The sequence below is a fragment of the Siphateles boraxobius genome, unplaced genomic scaffold, assembly GCF_051911475.1.
Source record: "Siphateles boraxobius isolate OS27281-9 unplaced genomic scaffold, OSU_SipBor_1 26, whole genome shotgun sequence".
NCBI classification, from domain to species: Eukaryota; Metazoa; Chordata; class Actinopteri; order Cypriniformes; family Leuciscidae; genus Siphateles; species Siphateles boraxobius.
In genome coordinates, this window is record NW_027508876.1 from 20,303,375 (window position 1) to 20,330,497 (window position 27,123).

A 27,123-nucleotide genomic window follows, 5' to 3' on the forward strand; every position below is an offset into this window, starting at 1 on the left:
CAGAATTAGGGTAGCCCCTAAGAGGAAACCAATGGCACATTTGGAGACAATACGTAAAATAAAAACATAGCTTTAAGGAAAATACATACCAAGGATTATAACTATAATGATAAAGTCCACACCACAAATATAACAATAATTGTAAAGTTTTAATAATCATTCTAATTCTGAGGATAAAGAAAGGCCACACCACAACTACAACGTCAATGGCACAAAGGAATTATATCACTGGAATCGTTTTCAAAACTATTTATTTCCAGCTGATGAATGATTAAAACATTAACAGCCAATCAGAATCCACTTGACATTAAAATGTTTGAGCATTTGAAATGGCAGATGAGATGACAAAACTGCAGCACGCAGTTAGAATAAACAGACCGTTATCGTCTATTGGTGTGGACACTAATATAGTTATTAACATGCTTGGTGTGGTTGGGTCTTTAAAATGAGAGTAATTATGAGCTATAATTCTGGAGAAAAACACGCACTTGGCTTGGACATTGTGAAATATTCTGGACACAATAATACTGTTCATACAGCAAAGCAAAGCAAATCTTTACGTTTAATGACAAAGCGCTGTGCCGTGGTAAATCCAATGCATTTGGTATTGATTTTTCCAACCATCTGTATTCCTCATATCTTCAGTGTTCATTATGTCACGTTAGACATATACCCCATCCCCCCCCCCCCCCCCCTTCCCCGAGAGGGTGTTAGTGAGTTCTCCCCCCTCTCCTTTCCTGGCTGGTGGAGACGGTGATATCTGCTGATCACTCAGACACCTGCCTCGCGGACTCTGTGATCTCTGCCCTTCATTTCATACTGGGGATATAATTTAGTGCCAATTAGTGCCAGATGTTTGAACACTAATCACAGCAGGAAAAAAATATATCTCATGATACAAACTCGTGCAGGCTGTGATGTGTGATATGTGATATAAATATAAGTGTATTTTGTCTTTTTTTTTCACTTTTCATTTTAAAATGATAGTTCAATGAACATGAACATTCTGACACCATTTGCTCACCATCATGTTGTTACAAACTGACTGACTTCTTGTGGAACCTCTGAGAAATGTCACAGTGTTTTCTGTCCATACAATGAAAGTTAATAGGGTCCAGTGTTGCTTTGTTTTCGACCCATTTTACTTTCATTTTTTAAACATCACGCACTTACATTCCAAATACAATGCATCAAAATAATACAAATAATTCTTTATACCTAAAAAAAACGTTCAGTATCATTGAATATTGATTTGATCGATTGATAACATCTGATATTCCCAAAGGTTCCCAGAGGTGCCGAGTCTCATTATCAGACTCATTTCACTTATCAGAGATCGTCTCATAAAATCCACTGCAGTATATACTTTATATCTTATGTTTATTCAGTGGTTCTACTCACCATGTGAATTATTGAAGGAACCAGCATAGGCGGATGGGTGATGAATGGAAACATGACCTCCAAGACCAGTAGTCCACCACAAACCAGCACTAGTACATCACTAAAGATGAGTAAAAATAAAAATAATTACCATTTAAAATCACATGTAGTCAGCAAATCTGTTAAGCCCCTCGTGTTCTTTTGATAGCACAATGTAAATGTAATAATAACAAGAAAGAATAACCTTTTTCCAAATTCTTTAATATGTTCCTCAACCTAATGTTTAAATGTATTTATTTGTAATAAAGACACATTAAATTGATTAAAAGTGACAAGACATTAATAATGTTATAAAAGTTACAATATTATTGTATTTTTGATGAAATAAATGCAGCTTTGGTGAGCATAAGAGACGTCTTTCCAAAAAAAACCTAAAATTAAACTCTTACTGACCCTAGACTTTAGAACAGTAATGCATATTGAAGCTTTAACCTTCTTCAAGCAGGCACAGACTTTTCAGAAACATGACTTACCTAATATAGTAGTTACCCAGCAAAAGCACATAGTAAAAAAATCTATCAATCAAAAATCCATTAAAAAAATGGCAACAGTAAGGCAAAAGAAAGTTAACATTTTGTTAATCATAAGATTTTTGGAGATTTCAGACCTAAAAGGGCTTATTTACAGATCCTAACAAACTATTCTTCTAAAACAACCACTGAAATTGAGCATCCCTATAACAGTAACAATGAAAACTGTCCATTAAAAATAAGTGACATGATAGCAGATGCAGTCACATTTAATTACAAATATTGTATTATCTGCACCAAACTGGGGGTTGGATTAGACCCAGATGAAGATAGGCAGTTGTCTTAGAGAGTATTACAGGTCAGTGACTGAGCTTCTTATTAAAGGCGAAGGGGTTTAAGAAAGATGAACGAATGAGCCCTTACTGGAAAAAAAGAGCAGGTGCACTTGATCTCACCATATACACCTTACAAATGAAGGAGAAAGCCATCCACTTTCAAAGCCGCCCTTATTTCATGTTTGTGTTTGCTTAATCTATCGTGATGGAAGGAACATTAGCATAGAAACTAGCACTGGTTAAGGCAGGATGGAGGTCTGGATTGAGTCTCATAACTCCCCACATGTAAAATCCCTTGTCACTACACCAGGGATGAGATCTATTTTCTATCCCAATTAGACTGCTATACTGGGATGGGAAATGTCCTCTAGAAAAGAAAAAGGGTGTAGACATGGAAGATGAAGAAAAGCACAAGAGGCCGAAAGAGAGGGAACAAGCACCGATATTTAAAATAAAAAAAAATAAAAAAAAATGCAGAAAAGTCGTGGACAACAATCTCAGCCGTGCCGGCCGCCGCTGTCCACTCCGCAGTGAGATTGATGTGCTCAATCGCGAGATTTATCCCGTAATGTTTGCAATAAGATTCCAGCGCCGAGGCCCAGTTGGCCGCATCAGGCTGCCCAGAAAAAGGCAGCCCGGTCTGCCAGGGTAATTTGTCCTGATGTAGTAAATAACAGGGTATAATGAAAATACCCCTGATGCATTCAGGAGCCCTGATTGATGCGGAATGAAGGAGGCCTGTGGAGGAGAACTCCCTATCTTCACATTTACATACTCAGACCCTCTGCACAGCCACCCTGACAGCTGCTGCCAGTGCTCCACACAATTTTAAAGCAGTTATGAATTACCGCTGACCCTCCCTGCCCCCACTCAGTAGTGCGGGAGACGCAGGCATATTGAAAGTCATCAGTCTGTGGCAGTCATTCTTTTTAGCATGATGTGGTGGGCTTGGGGGCTGAAGAGAGAGGGGGGGATTGGTTTCAATCACACACAAAAAAAAATGGGGGAAGAGATGGATGCGGGTTACAACAACAACAAAATCCTTCTTGTGAACCAGCATATTTGCGAGGGGGCTGAAAAAATGCTTTGTTTTTCTATTGTTTATTTTTTGGGAATGATATTCAGCATATTGAAGCTTATTTTTGCCATGGAAAATGTATGCCATATAAAAAAAATGCAATTGTGACATTTCACAATTCTGACACTTTAGAGTTCTGAATTTACATCACACAATTTTGACTTATTTCTCTGAGTCTACACCTCGTAATTCAATTTTTTTCCACAAAAATTATGACTTAACATCTCGCAATTTTGACTTTTCACTGAATGTTTTTACTTTTTCCCCTCAGAATTCCGTGAAAATATTGCAGTTCTGTTTTTTTGGGGACAAATATTCTTAGACACCTAACCTGACCGCATGCACATGCAGAATTTTGAGGAGGAAAAAAAACCCTCTAAATAATACAATATACTTCCATATCAGCAAGAATTCCCAAAGGAACTGTTTTATTCCTCCGCTTCCAGGCTGACTTCTGCATGCTGTACTGCTGTGCTGTATCACTTAATAACCTAAAGCAAGACCGGTATTCACATTTTCAAACATATATTCACCTTTATAGTCGCTCAAAGAGCAATAGAGCATTCAGGTTCCTTTTTTGCTAATGCACGTTCTTTAGAATTATGTTTAATTGTGTGTATTTGCCGCCCTAAAAGAAATCTCGGATAAAATATCAAAAGGTGACGTCTGAGATAAAAGGTTTTCCACTCACCCACAAGAAAAAAAGCTGCACATTTATGGTGTGGCTATAAAAAAAATTAAGGCAAGGAAAATTTGCTGATTTTTTTCCAATCAACACCACTGTTTGACACTGTCTGAAAATGTATGTAAAGTTAAGGGTGGTTAGGCTCTCTAATCAGGCCTATTCATTACAGCTCTGGCTTTCAGAGCACTAGTCGGGCTTTTTATTAGCTACGGTGACAAGGCGATGCAAGAGGAGAAGACGACAATGAAAGGTTACGGTGATGAAAGCTTGAATGCTCCTCACTCATGTATCCTTTCGACATCTCCTCAATAATTAACCGTGGGGGTGAAGGGTACGGGGGTGAAGGGTTTTCACTTTTGGCCTTTTTAGACCTTTGAAATGCATATCAGACACAGGCTTGCTTCCATTCCTGACAATATCGTTTTAGTTTCCTGCACTTATTTGTTCATACCTCTTTCAGCCAAGAGTGAATATGTGGAAATAGAAATTAAGCAAGCACCAAGTGCAAGTAATATTTGCCATTGACAAGTAAATAAATCTGTTACTGATTGGTGACTTTATTAGGTTTCAACTTCAAGATTGTCTTACCCTCACTATTCTTTTCTGACGTAGGCAACATGAACCAATCAAATCACACTTTCAGTACACTCTCGTTTAAAAGCAAAGCTAGGGGTCAGGTTATTTTATTTTTTATTTATTTTTTGAGGAGACTCTTATATGACAAAAATGCAATGTTAGCAATAATACTTTCTTATTTTAATACAGTTTAAAATGTATTCCTGTGATGGCAAAGCTGAATTTTCATCAGTCATTACTACAGCCTTCAGTGTCACATGATCCTTTAGAAATCATTCTAAGATGCTGATTTGGTTTCTTAAGAAACATTTCTTATTACTAATCACAGCTGAAAGCAGTTGTGATGCTTAATATTTTTGTGGAAACTGTACATAGGATTCTTTAAAGAATAGAAAGATGCATTTATTTTGTTTGACTTATATCTGATTTCACTTTTGATCAGTTTATCTTGGATGGAAGTTTTTTTTTTCTCTATAACCCAGAACTCCATATAGAGACACATAGTAAACTAATACTTGCATGAAGCCACCATTATTATATATACTGTATATGTGTGAGTAACATGGAATTAAAAAATACTAATTATGCAAATATACATATTAATGTATTGTTTAATTTCATTATAAAGGCATTTATATTTATTTGTAAAGATTTCTGCAAAACACAGTTTTGATTTGATTCCTTGTTTATAATGTATAATTTCTTTGTGAAGGGACCTTTCTCCATATTTTATCCAGTTAAAACTGTTTTAAGATATTTTAAACACGTTTGACAAGATAAATAACAACGTTAATTTCTTCAGTGATTTTTTTTCTCAATCTAACAGATATGAACCTCAGGGTTCACTTCCACTCCATCAGAGCATGAGAATTAGTAAATATTCTTTGCTGCCATTCTATAATATTTCACTCGAACAGCGCCAGAGCACACAGAGATTGAAAATGGAGAATGACACCACTGGAGGAAGTCAGCATCTGCAGTCTGCATGCTTCTCGGGGTTCAGTCCAAGACAATCATGTAATGTATCATTCATATTGCTGCAATGCTGCTGCTGCAACCCTCATTTTCTCAGTTGCGCCTGTCCGCGAATGAGAATCCAGCAAACGCTCCCTGTCGTCATGTTCCCCCCATCATTCAACCCACAGTGCTCTTCTTCAATCTGTCACCCAGAGAAATGCCCTGCAACACACATACACACACACCCAAAAGCAATCCGATGGAAAATACAGATTTACACAAAAACAATGCTGTTACAATGAATGTAAATCAATATTAACTCTGAAAATGATTTTTTTAAAAAGGAGTTCTCTTATCTTTCCCCTATTTAACCTTGAAAAAGAATGCTGTTGTAATTTTAAACAACATCACAGTTAATCTTCTAATTCTAACAGTCTTTTTTGGCTGAAGAAAAACAGAAAGGCACATTTATTTAACCTCTCTTTTGCCTACTGAATACAGCATCCAATTCTGCCTCCACATAAATGGACAAAATGATCCTTCATTTTAAAACCTAATCAGCGGAGACCATTAAAGGTAGGGGCGAGATATTTCTTGAGCTATGGCTGATTATCATTCTGAATGAAGGACTTGTTTGGCACCGTCCCAATGGGGCAGGAGTCATTCTTCAAGGTGATGCACCTCACTAGAGGAATACACTCGCAAGTTGCAATTGAAAGGAGTCAAATATACACGGCCATCCTCTGCCTGCCCGGATGGAAGAGCTCCATGTATATTCACAAGCATCCAGATGGACTCTACCCTTTATCTGGGGAGGCTAAACATGGACATGGATGGCTGACTTTGTTTGCAGCTTTAATAAGACAGGGAAATTATCGATAGCAAAAGTACATAAAGGGAGAGGGAGATGAATTAACTCAAAAGGAATGAATAACAGGGCCCTCCCTAAGTGGCCCGCAGGTCTGAAGTAAAGGCCACGCTTCCACGTGAAATTAACGAGTTGGTAGAAATCTCATTTTGGAGGGTGAATCTGATAGATGTTCCAAACTTCAACAGAGTTCAGGGTTAGAGGCGAGAACTTCTGACAACAATTTGAATGAGGAAATCCTATTCCAGTCTACGCACAGGCTCTGCCTGGAAGAAACTGGCAAACCATACAGTAATCACCTTATCCATCATGGTAATCCTACGTACACAAGAGGCTTTGGGCTGGAAGATTCTTCTCCTCCCTTTTTATGAGAAACATGAAGTCATATTCTCTCCGTAGCTCAGGTATTCAGTATTCCTCTCTCTTTTGTGTGTTAGAGCTGTGCCGACCGAATGTGTCTGAGCGTGAGGTTAACATCATTAGAGGTAAGGTAAGCAAACAAAACACACATTTTATTACTTCAAGACAAACATTAGCGATGACAATGCAAGCAAAAGCGGAGGAATCTGAATCTTGAAAGGAATCTTTCCATCCTGAACTCTTTCACTCTTATCACTATGGCCAAATGAGCTTTGCGAGAGACAAGCTTTTCTCGCCGGATGCATCAGCAGAATTTAGCCAGGTGGTCGAGCCCGGTGCACACAGGTGGGTCACCTTGCAGTGCATGCTGGGATTCCCCATATGGATAATCACGCTCCTTAATACCAATACAGGCTTAGACAGCTTTTTAGCTACGCTAAAACCACTAACACCAAAATGCACAAAAAGGCAACTGCTGGCTGTAGCCTGTAGCTTTAATCCATCAAATGTATTAATAGGTGAGATTCTAATCAAGAAATCTTTGAAATCTGAAATAAACCAGCTGATCTTAAGTAACTAGTCATTAAATGTGCCAAAGTAAAGTATTTTTCTTTATTTTCAGTGCAAACAAGACTTATAATATTAATATTTTGCGATAACGACCTGCTGATTGTAAATGATCCCACATATGGATCATGGCCACTCACCAAATAAAGGGACATGAAATATGGATTTGAGTTTAAATTAATTTTAGAATCTTTCCTGTACATTTTATTACCTCAAAGCTTCCACTTAGGAAATAACAGTCCACTGCAACATACAAAACAACTGGTCTAGCCAAAAAAAGACAAATATATTTTATTAATACAGAGATCCTCTAATGATATTCACAGCAATCGATGAAGGCAGTTGCGTATGAAACAAGAGAGAGCGAGTCTGCAGTATGGTAAGAGAAACATGAAAGTAAAGCCAGTGTCCGCATGAGCGGTCTGGCATACAGTGCTGCCCTAGACAAATATTAGTGAATAGGAAATATTAGACTACAAATTGTCACGACTGACTAATCAAAATCAAATATTCCAAAGAGGGGTGTGAGCGGTCATATGATGTGTTCAAGTCATGTCAAAAAGATTTTACGAGCTGAACACACACAAACAGCTCCACGAAGTTGTAAGTACGAATTTGAACCCAGAGTTTCGGAGTTGGGGCCTTGTTAGCGAGAAAACATGGCGGACACAATGGACATTGACATGGAATGGTACATTTGTTGAAATAAATGTTAATTTACAATAAAAATTGTATGTACAAAACATGTAGTATTAATCTTTTACACTAAAATATATAAAGATTCCAGCAAAAACACACCTGATACGCCTCCATCATTTCTCATTGTTAAGTAGTAAACAATTTAAAACATTTTGCAGCATTTTTGTAGAAAAGGTACATTGCAACTTGATCTCAAGGGAAAACGTAACTGTGTTACGAGGTGGGGATTCTGTATGACTTCGTACGATGTGAATTGTACAAACGTACGATTATTAGAAAAAAAATAAGTATGACAGTCCGTCCCCAACCCCACCCCTAAACATATCCTTCACTGGGGTGTAAGCAGATCATACGAAAAGATTTTTTTTTTTACAAATTAGCCACCAATTTGTGAAAATGTAAAATAGTTATGAATTGCATTGAGATTTTGTTTTAAATCGTCATCTTGCTCTGACCAAAGTGATTTGAACACACCTGACGTTGTAATTATGACTTCCCAACTCATAAATACAAAGTTCCCAGAAGGGACTTCGGATCGGAAAAAAACGGCTACTAAAACAACATAGCATGTGCAAATAAACATCACAATAAGCGGGTGCGATTCATTCTTTGTGAATATTCCCCTGAGTTTTTCTCCTAGTCATAGAATGACATTATTACTGGTGATATTTGCACATGACACTAAAAGAGATTATCTGGCAAGCGCCCATGATCATGCACACAATAAGAATGCATTAAAACAAATTTAGCTGAAGATTAAGACAAACAGTGACCCCTCTCTGAACTGCAGAAAAGAAAATGAAATCACACAAATGCTTTCTAAAGAGTATTCCACATTAATCCTTATATAGCGTTCCGTGACTCTACCCTTTTTACACAAAATAATCTCACACGAGAAAAAGCAACATACAAAATCAATAGGCAAAATGGGAAAATGCTTTTCTGGGTCACATTTGAATATATCTTTTGGAGCTATTGATTTGATTTTTGAGTGACCCAGCTCAGACCATTCTTCGCAATTAACACACAGGGAAAATTAAATTCGGAGGGGGAACTATTACACATGAGGCCAGTTTTATTGGATAGATAAATGAGCTCGGGCTCTGATAAAGAAGGGCGGAGTTCACCATAAGTAAGATTTATAATCTGACTCCAGGAATCAAGTAAATTAATTTTGCTATATTAAACTCAACCTTTAACCCACTCCGTCTCTGATTACCATCCGTCCAGACTCGTGCACTTGAGGCCGGAGCAGACAAAGGACTTTGCAGCAAGGTGGGGGGATGGGAGGGGGGGTAAAAGCGATAGAAAAAAAATAAAAAAAAGATTGAGAGACTGATGATATTTCTTCAGCTCTGTGCTGCACATATCTCTCGCCCCATACATGATTTTTCAATTATTTGAGCACGTGCAGACGTGCTGAGCAGAGTCAGGGAGCCTTACAGACGAGCAAAGCATTATCACACATGCTGAGGCTCTCTGCTTTAAATATTCTACAGTGCCAAGTAGTATCATCCAATCTGCCGTCATAGCACACCTCTAAAACGTTCCCTCACTGGCTGGGGCGCAATGTGCCGAATCCCAACAGAACATTCGTCATTTCAAATCACAACTAAAACTATATTTCTCTCAGACCTCAGCGCCACAGCTGCACATACAGCGGGGTCCAAAAATTTGAGACTGCATTGGAAATCTGGGATTCGAGATCTAATTTAAACCTGGAAACCGAAAGCTTAAACCGAACGAATAAGAACTACATTAGAGTCTGCACTATTTCCAGATCACTAATCATGTAAGCAAATTGTGACATTGTCCATGAAGTCACTAAAGGTCAGATATTTTTGCTTCCAATGATGCACAAGATGTGTTCATCCTTAAAATAACGCCGGAAAACAATATCATCAGGTTCTACACAAACCTGTGCAGCCGTGCTGCTGTATTACAAAAAAGCAAAAGATGTTAATTTGTCAATTGAAGTTATACTGATAATATAATTTGTCATGAGATTAAAATAAAAGCACTTTTCACTAGCGGTTTCAAACTTTGGAGAAAACAGCTCTACTGGTTGAGTAACACATCCACACACATACATCAGTAGAATAAAGTGTTAGGTTACACAAAGATTCAAGCTTGCTCCGGTAAGGGCCTCTGAAGTTGACAAAGATGGAAAAGGTGCTTGAAATTCAGAGGATTTCCGAAACCTTAAAGCTTTCAATAATTCATCTTGTATCTGTAAAAAGGAAAGGGAGAAAGTGAGGAGAAGTAGAGGTAGACGAGTAGAAGCGGTCCGGGGTCCATATCAGAGACCTGTGAGGCTGTTACCTCCACTCCGTTAAGCAGAAACAGAGACGGCAATAAATAGCCCTTTATTTGTTCCACTAGATTGTTCTAGCATTCAAGCTCAACTTAATCGCTGGCCAACCAGTAAACATCTCTGAGGCTTTAATTACAGAGGTGTACTCACACAAAAGAAATAATAAATGGATTACACCACACATGGAAATATAATCTTTAAATAGAAAACAGTTCACATTGTTTAAACTGACTTGAAGCAGTACGACTGTACGTTTTTTAAATTATTATTTGATCAGGGGAAACTAGGGCTAGTTGTCACACTTTTCCATACTTCAGTGAATATTTCTCATTCTAGGATAATTTTTAAAAGGCAATTTCTGCAAAGACACATACCTTGAAGTCTTATCTACAAAAAAAAAGTAATTTATCACAATAGAACCTGCAATTAAGCAACCTATCATACAAATCCGAATAACAGAGAAAAACATATCAAGCAACAAATATTGTAAATAATACAATTATAACATTTAAAAATATGTGAGAACTTGCCCCAACCTAGTTATGGAAAAATAATCTTGTCCTGAGAACCCAGTTTAACCTTTCAGTTAAAATCCACCATCATAACACAGTTAACACTTGCCTGAATATGTCCGTGTGGTTTTATTGCACTGTAAAACGTGTTCATTATTATAACAATATCTTTGCGTCTATTAACTTGATTTAATGTAACAATTTCATTTATTGTAGAAATAATCATTTACAATGATTTAAATCCTAAATCATTCTGCATCAATTATTAATTTCTGTGAAAAATACAAAGTCCAAATGAACTCATTACTGCAGGATGCCACTGAACTTTAACCTAACTATGTATGAATTTATTATTTAATTAAAACAAAAGCAATCATTTATTTATTTATTTGTTGAAATATTTTACAATGCATGTTTATTTATAGGGATGGCCCGATACCGATACTGGCATCGGGGATCGGGTCGATACTGTCCTCATATACTCGTACTCGTACTCATAAAAATTCGCCGATACCACGCCCCGATACCAAGTACATTTTGTGAAGCGAAACTGGCCGCCGTGAGTGCTTTGTCGAGGTGAACTGAGGCATAGGGACGTGCACTCCCAACGCAAAAGAGTGCGGAGTGGCACTAGATCTGATGGCCGAGCGCGAGCGCGGGCGCGGGCGGTAATGCACTCACTCTGTGTGTGCGGGTTCCGGGAGAATAAAACGATTCGCGGGACTCCCGCAAACTAGAAATATCTATGAATACAACATATTAAAACTAATAGATTTTCATTCATCTGTTGCAGAAAAGCAAGAAGAACAACTAAAACAAAATAGAAACGATTTACAGGCCAGAGTTTCTATTCATAACATGTTTGCAGCGTTGAGCGATGTAGCCAATCACAGACATGTGTGTTGATTTCTTGAACGCAATGGCTAATCAGAAGCATTTAAGATAGACTCAAAACTTTTTTGTTCAGTGCTGAATTCTGTATGCTGGCAAATCCTCTAATTATAACAAACAAAGTGTGGATATTATGAAAGATTCATTGTGCAGTCACCTTCATTGATAATAACAGATGTGTGAGATCGCGATGAACTGTCAGCTTTTTAGGAATTAGACTATTAAGCACTTTGGGCGCATTCAGTCATGTCAGACCATGCACACAGTATATGCTTGCTTTTATGTTAAATTAACAGTGGTTTGTGTGTTAATACATTTATTATTTTACTCATTATTATTTATTTTTAGACTTGTTAAAACAAGCAGAGAAGAAAATAAAAACAGTCTTCTAACCTGTGTTCTAAAATAGTCTTCTGTCTTCTTTTCTGGGAGCCTATAGTTACTTTTGCGGTAGAAATATCGGTATCGGTACTCGATATCGGCAAGTACACAAATGTAAATACTCGTACTCGTATCGGTTTGAAAAAAAATGGTATCGGGCCATCCCTATTTATTTATTTACCCAGAGGCTAAAAACATATAATGATTTTCTAATATTAGTTTGGAGGACACAAAATGTTTAATACAAAATGCACAAAAATTGTACTAGTTTATAATTATTGAAAATAATTTATAGATGATATTGAACTAGTTGTCTCAAGCCACTGCTAGAGAAAACACATTTGTACCTCTGCTAGAAAAAGGCATTAGAGAGTCAGAAATTATGCTTGCAGTTTACTTATAGTATGCATAATAATTTATATCGATCCATAAAGTTAGTTAAAAACTATCTGGTGAGCCCTGCTTGGCCTGACCCCAAACAGCATTGGCGACGAGTCCAGTGGACTGTGCCTTTGAAATGCACCAAAATATTGTCAACACGGCCACAATCGATCAGCATCACTCCACGCCACTCTCTGCAAGCTTTTTGAAGTCGCTATTAATCTGAGGCGAGAATCAAAGCTCCTAGGCACTTCTTATCTCATCCGCGTGCCCTTCTAGAATATTCATAAATGATTTTTGAAGCCTTTTGTAATTCATTGTAGGGAGACAAAAAAAGAACGACTCATCCTGGCCTTTAAGTGCAATAATTCCATTTCTTCTTTGCTATGTGCCCTGTCGATATCATTCATAATTGATAGCTCTCCGGAGCGCCTCAGGACACATTAAGTTTTATTCCTCTCATTCGTCAATATATCTGACCAGGTAGATTTCATTATTGACGGCCGCCGGCCACATTGTGTTGTATAATTAAGTTCAACTTCAAAACTTCAAACTCTTTTTCCGTTCTCCCCGCGCGAGGTTCAACAGGAAGTGTTTGAAATGACCGCTTGGCGCTCTTAATTTAAACTGCTGTTTCATTCCTCTCGGTGGGTGTCTATTTTATTGTTAAAGGTCACCCTCATTTGTCCGAGCCAACAAAGGCAGCCCTTAAAGTTGCGGGTGCTTTTTGACAGACAGTGGTCCTCTGTAAGTGATGGCCTTAAGGACAGGCATGGCACTGAGACACACTCTCTCCACAGCGAGGGAAATAACAGATAACAAATCACACAAACCCACACTTCTCTTCCTGCCATGATTGACGACTTCACAGAGGGCACAACTTTTCAATGTCCTCAGATTAAAAACCCCTCAAACAAATGAGGGCTAAAAATACTAGCTCAAGGCGCCGGGAGGGAGAGCCACCGCTTGCACGTATCTTTAAAAGAGAAAGAGAGAGAGAGAGAGAGGGGGGGGGGGGGTGATATGCGACATAAAAAAAGAATATATGTTAGCAAGAAACTTGGGGAGAAATATAACGCTTCATCCCGATCACTCAGTCATTCAGATTAGAAATCTCTAAGATAATACTGTACGTGCACCCCAAATCTGATATAACAAATATCGAAGCTGTTTTGCAGCTTTTCGAATGCATTACTAAACTGACCTCAAAGTTTAAGATTCACATGAGGGGGGGAAATGATCTATAGCTGGTTATTAAAAAAGTTTGATTTTACTGGTATCACACGACCTTAGCGTATATGACCTCCATTTTCACAAATGGCACAGGTCTCTTTTTTAATAGAGTCATGCTGAGCTATATATCCCTCAGTTGCTCTCATAAAGCAAAGCAACCGGCTGACTAATACCTTCGCATTTGCGGCTTGCTTGGGTTTTTTTCCCTCTCGCTCTCAAATGAATGATACCGCACATGCTTAAACACACAAAACAAACTCAAAATGGCCCAATGCCTCGTTTCCAATCCCGATTCATCGGCACAAAAGCAAACAAGCAAGTTTCTCGTCTTTCGCATGTGTGACACAGAAAGCATCTTTTAAAAAATTTGAATGACAAACTGTCAGAAGATAGTAATTCTAGACCACAAGGTGTTTTAGCGCATTGATAATGCTTACAAATAATCGCTAATGACTAGGAGGAAGAAATATACGAGCCCAGGAAACAGGTCGCCCTGTTAATGGTTAAATTTTGCACAGTTCAAAAAACAAACTGGGCAAATGTGATTCAAGCAGAAAATTGTATATATCACTGAATATGACAATTTCATTTGAGAGCATCAGAGTCCAGTAATCGAAAATGACAGAGGCAAACAAAGCATCAATCATGGCTGACCTTTTGGAGCTTTATTATCCTACTGGATGTTCAAGGAAATCTGAAGGCCTCCGTTACGCAAAGCCAGCACAAAAACAGTCACATCAAAGGCTGAATTTACTCTGAAACAACATGAAATGAAAAAGATTGGTTCATCAAATACAAAAATACATGTTCTTTAATCGAAGAGAGCTTTTTGTCAAGTATTATATGCTTTTATATGTGGGATCTAAACATAAGACCACAAGTGATATTTAGGGATGCACAATGTATTGGTTATCATTCAATATCTTGGTTGGCTGATATTGAATATTTAACTAGCTAGATTTAGATAATCAAAGAAGTGATTGTCTACAATTGTTATTAAACTGGCAACTTTCATGGAATGCACATATATATATATATATATATATATATATATATATATATACTGTGTACTGTATATGTAAAGTACTATTAATTTAAAACTATGGTTTTGGATAAAAACAGTATCAAATCAGCATATTAGATTATTTCTGAAGGATCATGTGACATTAAAGGCTGGAGTAATGATGCTGAAAATTCAGCTTTGCATCACAGAAATAAATGATATTTTAAAGTATATTAAAATAGAAAACCATTATTTTAAAGAATAATATTATTTCACAATATTACTGTATTTTTATCAATAAAATGCAGGCTTGATGAGCATAAGAGACTTCTTTAAAAAACATTATAAACTGACCAACCCAAGAGAAAGTGTCTAGCATTTACATTTACACAGAGAACTGCCGCACACACATTCACATCTTAGTGACAAACACACAGATAGTTCTGTTTATTGTGTGGTGTCAAACTCCAAGCAAAAAGCGTGTAGGGTTCAGAGAAAGTTGACTTTCCAAACGTGGGCTCATACTAGCGCAACACATATTTCTCTTTCATGAGCAAGCGGTTTACTGCCGTCTCTTTTTCTGCGCTTTGATTAAATGCCCAGTGCGGCATTTATGGACGGTCTACAGGCAGCCCATCTGGACTTGTGTTTAATTTCATGTCAGGGTAGAACAGGAAGCACCTGTCTGAATGAAACCATTTCGGGGGAGCAAGAAAAAAAAAAACACATTCATCCATCTGTGGTGGAAACACATGTCAGAGTTGTCACATTTAAAAGAATATCAACAAACAGAAAATCTAAATTGCTTTGGAAAAGCCAGTCTTCAAAAATTAACACACATTTCGTTTAACCTAATGTTATCGCATCTGTCTGATTTGCGGCTGAATGAAATCCATTCTCACGGCCTCAGAGTCTGAAATCGCAGTGAAATAAAACTTCCAGATGTGGTTACTCTACATTACCAAATTAAAGGCTCTAATTCTGACTCCATCAGTCACCTGTAGGATATCTCTAACAACCACAGCTGTGTGTTACAGAAATATCAAAAAACTGAAGTCTAACAACCATCAAGCTGTTAAGCACATGTTGCTGTCCATTTTGGTCATTATTTATGATATAATAAAATCTCTACCTTTATGTAATTAACAGTGACGAATCTTGCAAAGCTGATTATTGATGAGCTGCAATAGCTATTAGGAATACACAACACTTTTGCAAACTACATGACCAAAAATATATGGACACCCTCTTATAATGATCAGGTTTAGCCATTTCGGTTACATCCATTACTAACAGGCAACAAAATTCAAATATGCAGCTATGCATGTAAAAAAAAAAGAAAAAAAAAGATTTCATTAGAATATGGGCTGCACTTTTATCTTATTTAAGGAAGAGAATGCACAAATAAATGCTAGTAACACTTTACAATAAGGTTCAATTAGTTACTATTTAATGTATTAAGTATCATAAAATAACAATGAACAACCATTTTGCTTTTCAGCATTTATGAACGTTAATTAAATATAAATATAATCATTTAAAAATTATAAATTAATTAGTACACCAGTGTTCATGGTTAAGTCATGTCAATTTGTAGATCTTGAAATGCTAAAAATGTATTAGTGTACACTATTGTTTAAAAAAATTGGGGTCAGTCCAGACCCAAAAAAGGGGGTTAGTTAGAATTTTTTGAAGCATCGAAAATACATTTTGTTCCAAAAATAAAAAAAACGATGACTTTATTCAGCATTGTATTCTCTTCCGGTTCTGTTGTCAATCCGCGTTCACGAGGCCAGTGACGCTGCTGACGTAAAACGCTGCTGACGTGTTATCTGGTGCGTCCGTGTATTCGGGTTCAAATAAATATGCCTGGTTAAAAAAAATGCAAGTCTTCCCCTGTGTCGAAATCCTTAGACATGTTTGCAAAGATTGTTTTGTTTACAGCGTGTGTCTCCCTCAGACTGTAAACGAAGCTCGGGCGCACCAGATAACACGACAGCTCGTCTTACGTCAGCGGACTCATGAACGCGGATTGACAACAGAACCGGAAGAGAATAGAATGCTGAATAGAATAAAGTCGTCGTATTTGTTATTTTTGGAACAAAATGTATTTTTGATGCTTCAAAAAATTCTAACTAACCCACTGAGGTCACATGGACTACTTTGATGATGTCCTTATTGCCTTTCTGGAAAAGGACAGTATACCATACATAGATTTTCAACTGAGGGACAAAAAGCTCTCGGACTGAATCTAAAATATCTTAAACTGTGTTCCGAAGATGAACGGAGGTCTTACGGGCTTGGAACGACATGAGGGTGAGTCATTAATGACATAATTTTCATTTTTGGGTGAACTAACCCTTTAACTGGAGCGTCAACTGCAAGCCAGACCCCATCAGCCAACATCTCTGTCTCCATATTCCAACAGCCTGGAAGAGTAGAGAAACTGTGAGCAGAACCAGCTCACTATTAATGTCCATAGTTTTATGATCAAATGTTAAATATCCACATATGAACGTGATGTTTGGGTGTATGTGCTGCCTTTATGAAAAACAAAACACATTATCGGTTGTAGCTTCTGTCTCTGCTTCCCGTAAAAGCTGCTCCCATGAACTGTCACAACTGGACAGGCAAAGTCCAGAAGGCGGAGGCCTCGCCTGACCTCTCTCTCTTTGCATGTGGATCTGTGCCTGTGTTACGAAGCCCCACTTGCCAGGCCTCGTTAGTTTCACTTCTCAGATAGACCGAAGACCACTGGCCTTGTCCAGGCATGCTGTGATGCTTTCCGCTCCGATTTATTCATTTGTTTATTTTTCCGTTACTGCATTAAACTTCCTGTCAGTTATCTGGACGGACATGTGTCTGAGACACCTGGTCCTGCAATTGAAAGTGCATTTATTCGGCTCCTGAAATGACATCTCAAGTTAAGCATCTAATAAAATGCAAACAGGTATAAACACCCCAAGGCCTGGACAATGACTTCAATGAACCTGAAAAATTAAACGAAAATATCATAAATCGAAAGGATTTTAGCATGAGACCAATGGGAAACCTCAAAAATTACATGACCAGGTGTCAGTTTTAAGCTCAGATGTCACTAAAATAGGGGTATGAATTAAATTCTGTCACTAAAATTACATTAATCAAAAGTAGCTATCAACAAACGACACGCTCTAAAATGTTGCCATTCATGTTTTTTGTTGCAGCTGCATTGCCAGCATTAACAAGGTTCAGGAGTGGCTTCTGTTTTGTATTTACACTGAGAATAATAATTTAGACCCAAATCCTGAGTTTAAATGCGATTGTCAGAACCAAAACATTGCAATGTGTCCTGCAAATACTAAACTACCGCTGAACTGGCAAAAATGAATCAAGAGACTTTGAGTTATTATTAAACACATAGCACAAGAAACACATTACTATGTTTTACATTTGCTTGTCTACTGCATTAGACTGAGGTAGAGATATATAAACAAACCAGAGAGGAAAAGTTTCAGAAAAGGCAAATAGGGAGCAGTTATTTTGTATCCTATTAACCAGTGCTGAATCTGTTTTTTTAAGCCCAAACTGAGAAAGAAAGATGATTCTGGCTTGCCCTAACTTGTCGATCCTCATAGAATGTGCTTCAGAACTCCATCATGATTAATAATAACTGAGGGACATAGATTAAAATATCACACACTCCTTCCCCTTTCATCACATCCAACTCATCACCTCGTTGATCAATAAATTAAAGACTCCGTTTTTAATAGAGTGCTTATCTGAATTTCAGCATGCTGAGCCTGCACTTCCAGTGTCCATTACACCACCAATGTGCCACCTGGGGAATCATGGGAGATAGGATTGAGAAAACAAATCATTAAAAAAAAACACTTTTAATAGGACAATAGCCACCAGGAGTGTCTCAAAAACGATTTTAGTACACGGAGTGGTTTATTTAAACTTTTCTTTGATTTGATTATCTTTAAAGCTGAATTGTGTAATTTTTTTGTTAAAATATGTTATTGTATTGCAGCATAATAGATGAAGAAAACGTACTCGGTTACTGACGTAACCTCGGTTCTCTCTAGAGAGGGAACGAGTACTGCGTAATATCTTACGCTATGGGGAAAACCTCTTTTCCACGAGATATTGAAGCTAAAAATTATCCTTAATTTTGAATTAATGTAAACAGCTGTGCAGCAGTATGCAGATATAGGCAGGACAGCTAGCGTGCCTATTGGCTGCCCTGCGGCAACAGCAGCAGCCTATCGAGAGAGGCGCTGCGTGACACCATCCTATGGGGGCATTTCGCGCCCATTTCGTCACGTCCCGCCAGAAAAGGCGCAATCTCGCCCTATAAATATAGCTCGATAAGGCTGGTACACTGGTTTTCATCGCCGAAGCGAACAAGAGCTGTGTATGCACGGCAAGATACGCAGTACTCGTTCCCTCTCTAGAGAGAACCGAGGTTATGTTAGTAACCGAGTAGGTTCTCTTACGAGAGTATCTCTCGTACTGCGTAATATCTTACGCTATGGGGAACACAATGCAAAACGCTGTGCGTACTGGGATCCGACACCAAGGTCCCAAGGGCAGTAGCCCGGGGCTCATGTAGTGCATAATCACCATAGACTCACAGAGAGTCGGAGAAGAGAGGCTGCAAGCATCATTCCCCATGAAATAGCATCCTATAGAAGCTAGTTATGTTAATAGTGTTTGACACAGGCAGGGTGAACGTGTTCAGCCTGAACTGGGTAATAGTACAGGTTATTCAACACCCATAGAGCCGTTTTATCGCTCAGTAAAATACATAAGCAAAACTCAGCATCTTGGCCGGCACAGCGGGGCAGATAGCACTGAATTCTATACCGACAGAAGCTTGGCTTGTAAGGCGGGAACCTCTAGGTTATAAAACCTTATAAATGTAGACGGCGAGGCCCAGCCCGCAGCCGTACAGATATCCTGCAAGGTAACCCCACTATACCATGCCCACGACGAGGCAACGCCTCTCGTGGAGTGCGCTCTGACACCCAAAGGACACTGCAGGCCCTTAGAAGTGTAAGCCAGTGCTATGGCGTCGACTATCCATCTGGACAGGCTCTGTTTCGATGCGGCCAGTCCCTTGGAGTGTCCGCCGAACAAAACGAAGAGCTGCTCGGTCTGTCTGAAGGCAGACGAGCGGGACACATAAGCTCTCAGTGCCCTGACAGGGCAAAGGAGACTAGCATCCTCCTCCTCATCATGAGCCGAGAGAGCGCACAGGGAAATAACCTGGGCCCTGAACGGTGTGTTGAGGGATTTGGGCCCGTACCCGTGCCTTGGTTTGAGTATGACTTTTGAGTCATTAGGCCCAAACTCCATACATGACGCGCTTACAGAAAGCGCTTGTAAGTCCACTATGCGCTTCACTGAAGCGAGAGCCAAAAGAAACACCGTTTTGAAAGACAGATGCTTCATGTCTGACAAATGGATTGTCTTGAATGGGGCACCTTTCATTGCTTCCAAAACCGTAGAAAGGTCCCACACCGGGACTGAAGGAGGTCTAGGAGGGTTCAGCCTCCGAGCTCCCTTGAGGAATCGCACGACTAGGTCGTTCTTCCCCAGTGACTGGCCAGACACAGGTTTTGTGAACGCTGCTATGGCCACTTTGAGCGTGGATGGGGTCCTGCCCTTATCCAGTAGCTCTTGCAGGAAGGAGAGTACTTCCGTGACCCCGCAGTCTACTGGTGAAAAGCCCTGAGCTTGACACCAGGCAGAGAACACAGACCATTTCGAGGAGTAGAGCCGTCTAGTAGACGGGGCCCTCGCCTGCATGATCGTGTTTAACACTCCCTCCGGGAGGTTAGCGGGTACCCGTTGATGGCCCATGCGTGCAGGGACCATAGTTGTGGGCGAGGATGCCAAATTGAGCCCTTGGCCTGAGAGAGGAGGTCTTTCCTCAGCGGTATTGGCCACGGGGCAGTGCTGGTCAGCCGCATCAGGACCGGAAACCACGTCTGGTTTGTCCAGAGCGGAGCCACAAGCAGCACTGGGCATCCGTTTTCCCTGATTCTGTTATAGAACCGAACTGTTATAAAATTAAATACAGCCCAGTCTTCTAGTGTGGCTGTGGGGGGTAAACTTTGAATTATGGGATTGATTGCACTTTTCCCCATGTTATATTGACATATTTACTTCAGATCTACATCATCACAGTATGATATAACAGAAGAAATAACCCAATGGTCTGATGAAGCATGGCACAGATAGGGCTGCAACACCACCGTCAAGGTCAGCCTTCAGAAAACAGCTAGATGCTGCCACACTTTTGTCTATTTAGATAAAATAGCCGCATTCATTGTGTCTCAGATAAAGCTTAAAGGACAGAAAGGAGAAGACAGAGAACAAATGAAAAAAGAAACATTGGCAAACCTCAAGATTTTCTGCTGAACATTTTATCTGTCCGTGACAAATTCTAGTGCTCACTCACCACTTTTGATATTTTCTCTTTGCCTTATCTTGCGTCTACCCGCCGCATGGCTCGCCACTTTGGAATAATGTGCCACATCTGTAATGACATTGCCTTTGTGTGGCAGATTACGCCTGTATTTCTTGCCCCCCCATCAAATTGAAATACGAACACTAGCGTGTCTTGGTAGATTCTCAGTATATAATGTCGAAATAAAGCCAGTGCCAAAGCCATCACTGAGGAGACCGCTGAAGCTGCCAGAGAGATGTACATGGGCTAGAAATACACCTTTAACATGATCTCTCCTTGCCTTTGATCTGACAGAGTTAAAGTCTCTGCCATGCAAAATGAAGAAATACAGAAAGAAATCCAGATGAAAGTAAACTTAAAGCTGAAGGGTGTCAAATCTGCACCACTAGCATCACCAAACGGAATTGCAAAAATAATGATTGTTTTAAACAGGGTTTCTACGAACACTCTCCATGTATGCCATTGGTCGCTCAAAACTCACTAATAAATAAATAAATAAATAATATAAAAATTTAAATTAAATTACATTTTTTTAAATTAAATAAATTAAAATAAAGATTTGAGAAACTTAGCTAGGAATGGATTACTTAGACAACCTTTGAATATTAAACGGACTAACAGAAAAAATCAAAAATATTTTACATACATCAGCTTTAAACTTTTTAGAATACATGAAGCAGTTTAGCTGCTTGCTTTTGCGTAATGCATTGAATCTTTACTTCATTATGAATACATATTGCTTTTTTCTTCTTCTGATGAAGAACTATCGAATTACAATTAAGTGACTTCAATCTGCTTTTGTCTTTTCATGCTGACAGAGACTAATTACCCCTGCTTTGTTCAATTTATGAAGTACAATAATCAATGCATAATTGTGGATTATATTGTCTGCATAATAAACACATCACTTCAATTTCTGTAAGCGAGCCACAGTCTTGAAATGAAAAAATGGCTTTGGAGATGCACGTAATATATCACAATACAGAAAAGTCCATAAACAAAAGAACATCTAAATAATAAATAGCCTCTATATATGTAAGTTATAGCAGATATTTAACATTTCTTGAAAAGTACATATTTAAATATTTACAGCTGAGACTTTATAAAGGCCCTGGAGGAACAGCTAACTCGAAAAATCAAATTCGACCAAAAGTTAACGTTAAAACATTAAAACAAAAATTCAATGTTTTAATGTTTCAGGGAACAGAATAACGTCAATGCCTACAGGTAAAGTGATGAGAGCCGGCATTGAAAGGAGCCACATTTAACCTGCCTCGCAGATCCTTGTTGAATAATGCAATGATACCGCAGTTTCATTCTGAGCGGCTATATTTAAAATACACACAAAGGATCATGTTGATAGAACTAAGTCAAGATTGTTGAGTGGAGCAGAGGCAGGTTAAGGACAGAACGACATGTCCGCTCCACTTTCCAACCAATCAGACCTAGAGCAGACAAATTTAGCTGTCCCAATCACCTCCCCGGTGATGTGATGTGATGTGATATAAGGGCCTAACAGCTTTCTAGCTGTTTAAACGTACATTACTGCAACTAGGAATTACTTATATTTTTGTAAATTCGTTTGTAGATGTTTGCTATTGTTTGACCACAGCAAGGTTCTGAAAAAATAAATTAAATAATTAACTTTAAAAAAGCAGCTCATTCAGTGCTTATATTGACTTAAAAGGTACATATGATGCTTTTTTAATTACACCTTTAATATAGCTAAACTATCTGCAAAGTAACCAATCACAAAGGAAATGCCAAAGGAAGTTAATCGCTCCAACAGAAAACACCTGTCCTAAACACCTCATCTGTAGTTCTGCCATTATTTCCGTAATGTAGCTACGTCACCAAATAAATATCATTGCTTTAATGTGCTCATTGTTTCTGCTTAAATGAATACAGGACGTTAGCTAACTGTCTTAGAACTGTACATTTCTGCCATATAGACATTACTTGGACACACTTACCTCTGATAATAGATTACTCTTAATAGGAACATGCATTTTCTAAAAAACTGCTTTAAATTATATGTATTGTGAAAAGTGCTATACAAATAACTGTGAACTGAATTTGCTTAATGCCGCCTGTTGGCTACTTTGGTAACTTATTCATAAAAAAAGAATTAAAAAAACACTGAAGATTCAGTGTTAAAAATATATTTTAACAGTATTCCTCAGCAATACAACCACAAACCTTTTATTGTGTTCTCACCATGTTCTTACTGACTTATTCCTAAACCATGCAGTTCAATGCAGGTCAGTGTGTTAATTGTCATACAGTTTTTAACCACGATATTGAGAAATTACAGTTCTAACATCCCACCTGAAACGTAAGAGTGGTACAAAATAAAAAAAATGACCACTGTGCAACATCCTGCTTAATGCCTGCCATGCATGTGAAGTTGGTTTGTGTCGATCAGCATGTTCTTCTTGACTGTCATTATTAAACTCGGGCTCAAACTGACTACACAGTTACAATAGTTTACAGTGCCTGTTTACAGAAATGGGAGCTGAAACATGCCCGTTATGGTATGGGGCATCACATTTCCGACATGCTCAAAGCAGTAGACCAATCACAATAGACTGGGGCCGGCTGACCAATCAGAGCATAGCCTACTGTTCTTTTCGGAAGGCAGGTTTTAAAGAAGCCGAAAATAAAACAGATCGTTCAGACAGAGCGCCAAAACAGGTCCTGCAACAATGTAAATTATAATTTGTGTGTGTGTGTGTGTGTGTGTGTGTGTGTGTGTGTGTGTGTGTGTGTGTGTGTGTGTGTGTGTGTGTGTGTGTGTGTGTGTGTTTAACTAATTCTAATTGACCCCCTAAAAAAAGTTTGAACCTGTAGATGAGCATAGAGATCTTACATTAAGTTTAATTTACAATTCGTATAAAATTGATTTACCAAAAAACAAAATCAATCAATCAGTTCGGAGGATTCTGTAAAGCCTGTCAAAGATTCTGCAAACTTTGTATAGTATCAGGTGCTTGAATTACAAAAAATACGAACAATTATACTATTATATTTTTCAGCCCCTTAACCAGTGCACAAAAATAGATTTAAAAAAAACAAATCACATACATAAATGAAGTCACAATAATTTAATTTAAAAAAATCAAATAAAGCACCATAAAAGTGCACCATATGATTCATGCACTATATTGCAAGTCTTCTAAAGAGATAGTTTTATCTGAGGAACAGTGAAGTTTAAGCAATGTAATTTAATTATAGTGGTATGTGACATCAATGACGTCAAACCTGTCGTAGGACTTCTTTTTGAGGGAATTAATGAATGAGCAGTGACGGAGGGGATGAAATTAATGGAAGTAAGTAAAATAAAATAAAAATGACAATGCAGACAATACAATAAAGAGTGGAACAACTGCAGGATTTTCTAATTTCTACACCTCTAAAAAATCTACAGTTTTAAATCACTACACAACATTTACAATAACTGCTCAGTTTCAGTTAAACCAGTCCTGATTTATAATGTGGCAAATGATTTCAAAGTGAAAATCTGCCGTCACCTCAGACCTCACAGAGGAGCACGTCAGTAACTCGTTACGGGATACGGCATGTGTTTCCGAACTCAACTAAGCTTTCGACTGATAGCTCGGCGTATGACAGCAGCGGGACACATGTGAGCGGTTCCACTTACACTATAAACAGTCGAGCCTGCACAAATCAAAAACAGGGGAGTCCTTCTTCCTCACTTTTTTCAAATGTATTCTTGCTATACTCAATTCATTTTTCCCTGTTAAAATCCGCTCCCCGTTTTAATCCTACAGTAAAATGACTAGAATCCCATTACTTGTCTGACATAGTTGAGAGCCCTCATCATAAATACTGCATGCTGCTGGTTTAAAATCATATAACTATATTCCTACTGCCCTCCAAAAGCCATTTTGTAATAAGAGAACAGAACAAGTGTTGTGGTAGTTGCTGTGATACAGTGTGATGTCTTTTCACACATTTCTTTTTTTGTATGCCCAAGCAAGGGATTTTTAATCGTATAAACTTCATTCCAGCATGGAATCAGAACATAGTGAGAAAAAGTCACTGGAGTAAATCCAGTAAATGCATGTGTTCAATCATGACTTAAAGAAATAGTTCACCATCAAAAAACAGTTAAACTTTCTTGACTAAAGCAATCAAATGTCTTCAGAAGACTTGGAATATAAGTGATATGGACCATTCTTATGAAACTTTCAAAGGGCTTTTGCATAATTTGTAAAGCTTGAAAGCTACTAAAATCCCTATTCATTGCAATGGGGTTTTGAATGACATGAGGTGGTGAGTAAATTACAGAATTTGCATTTTTGAGTGAACTGTCCCTTTAAATGACGGATTACAGATTTACTGTAATAGAGAATCAGCAACCTGCATACAAGTTACAAAACATCTTAGATGACTAAGACACATTCTTGTGTTTAAAAACAGCGAAACACATTTTTAAAAGTCAAAGCGTTTTAACTTGACACTCTATGGCGCAAGCAAAAAGCTAAAAGAAAAGTAAAAAGTAGCCTATGTTTACATTAACAACAACAACAACAAAAAACACAGAACAGCCCCTAATGCAACTTAGAAGCCTACAAATATAACATTAGTGGTAAAAGACAAAAAAATACCACAATGTAAATACCTGTTGCAACCAGCACCTTGTCAACTCAGTCTTTTCGGTGCTACAAACGTACATGTGGTCAAGTTAAACTTTGTTTTCTAATCATTGAAAGATATTCTCTCAGAATAAAAAAAGATGTTTTTTTTATTTTTTGCTTTTGTTTGGGCAGAGCAGCTTTCTCATGCAAACGTGCTGTTCTCTTATAGACTCACGATGGATAGCAGAGATGAGAATCCTGATCATTTACATCTCTTTATCACTCACAACTGTTTTTTTACTGTTGCTGATGTCATGGCTGACTCAGAGGAAGAGTGTCCAGACGCCGCAGCCTGAGAAAGAGAGAGAGAGAGAGAGAGAGAAAGCAAGCAAGAGAGAGAGAGAGTTGGAGAGTGTAAAAAGATCCCTGGGCTTCTTGATAAAAGAAAAAGCCCTTACTCAATCCATCTTCGGCTTTCTCCTTTTTTGTTTCTTTCATTCTATTCAATTACACCTCTAATATGCGTCCGTGCCGCACAATTAAAGTCTCATATCAAAGACGAACCCCAACGCCAGATACAGCAACAGATCCAAACAAAACAAATGGAGTTTCTGAAAACGCGAAACATCATCAGCCAGTGTACATGCTATTGCAAGGCCTCGGGTGAAACATGTTAGATGGGCCACTCCAATTTTCCATCAATCAAATTACTCTTTATTGTTCGCCCCATGCGACCTCAGGCAACACAAACCCAGAGACTGTCAGTTATGAAACATTATATTTTTGCTGTCATATTGCACCCTAGACATGGCTATTACAAAGAGACGTCATACCGCCACTGACTTTAATATTCTTTCATTTAGACAGAGGTTAGCGCTGCTGCTTCAGTGCGACAGCATCAATTTTAGGCTCATAATGGCATTATGTTACACTAATTGTATTAAATGGCAGTAAGCTAGTTTATTATTTCCAATGCAATGTTTCTTCGGAATGAAATTTGTTACAGGAAATTGCATATAATAGTGTTTTAATGAGTCTGCTGTAAATGACCTCATCATTAATGCTTTGTTTTATCCTTTAAATTACTTTCATTTGCACATAAGACTGATTGAATCACAAAGGTGATCTCAAGAGCCAGAGACTGAAGACTGCATTTCATTAGCCGCATATATGATCCGTTTTCAGATAATTGTGCTCAACCATCAATTGGTATTAAAAAACAAACACTGTGGCAGTTGATACCTTAAGCCTCAAACCACAATAAAACAAAGACAGTGTATTGCTTCATATTCACTTATATTAGAACTAGGAA

At 38.2% G+C, this 27,123-nt stretch overlaps 1 long non-coding RNA gene across 1 annotated transcript in view; it reads right to left on the minus strand.

The window, feature by feature from the left end:
* Positions 1 to 692: 692 nt before the first annotated feature.
* LOC143751924 (uncharacterized) overlaps positions 693 to 27,123 on the minus strand; it is a 161,868-nt gene continuing 135,437 nt past the window's right edge. The window contains exons 3-4 of the long non-coding RNA XR_013207310.1: positions 1,402 to 1,501; positions 693 to 819 (exon numbers count right to left, since the gene is read on the minus strand). This is a non-coding gene — a long non-coding RNA (uncharacterized LOC143751924). The remainder of the gene's footprint in view (positions 820 to 1,401; positions 1,502 to 27,123) is intronic.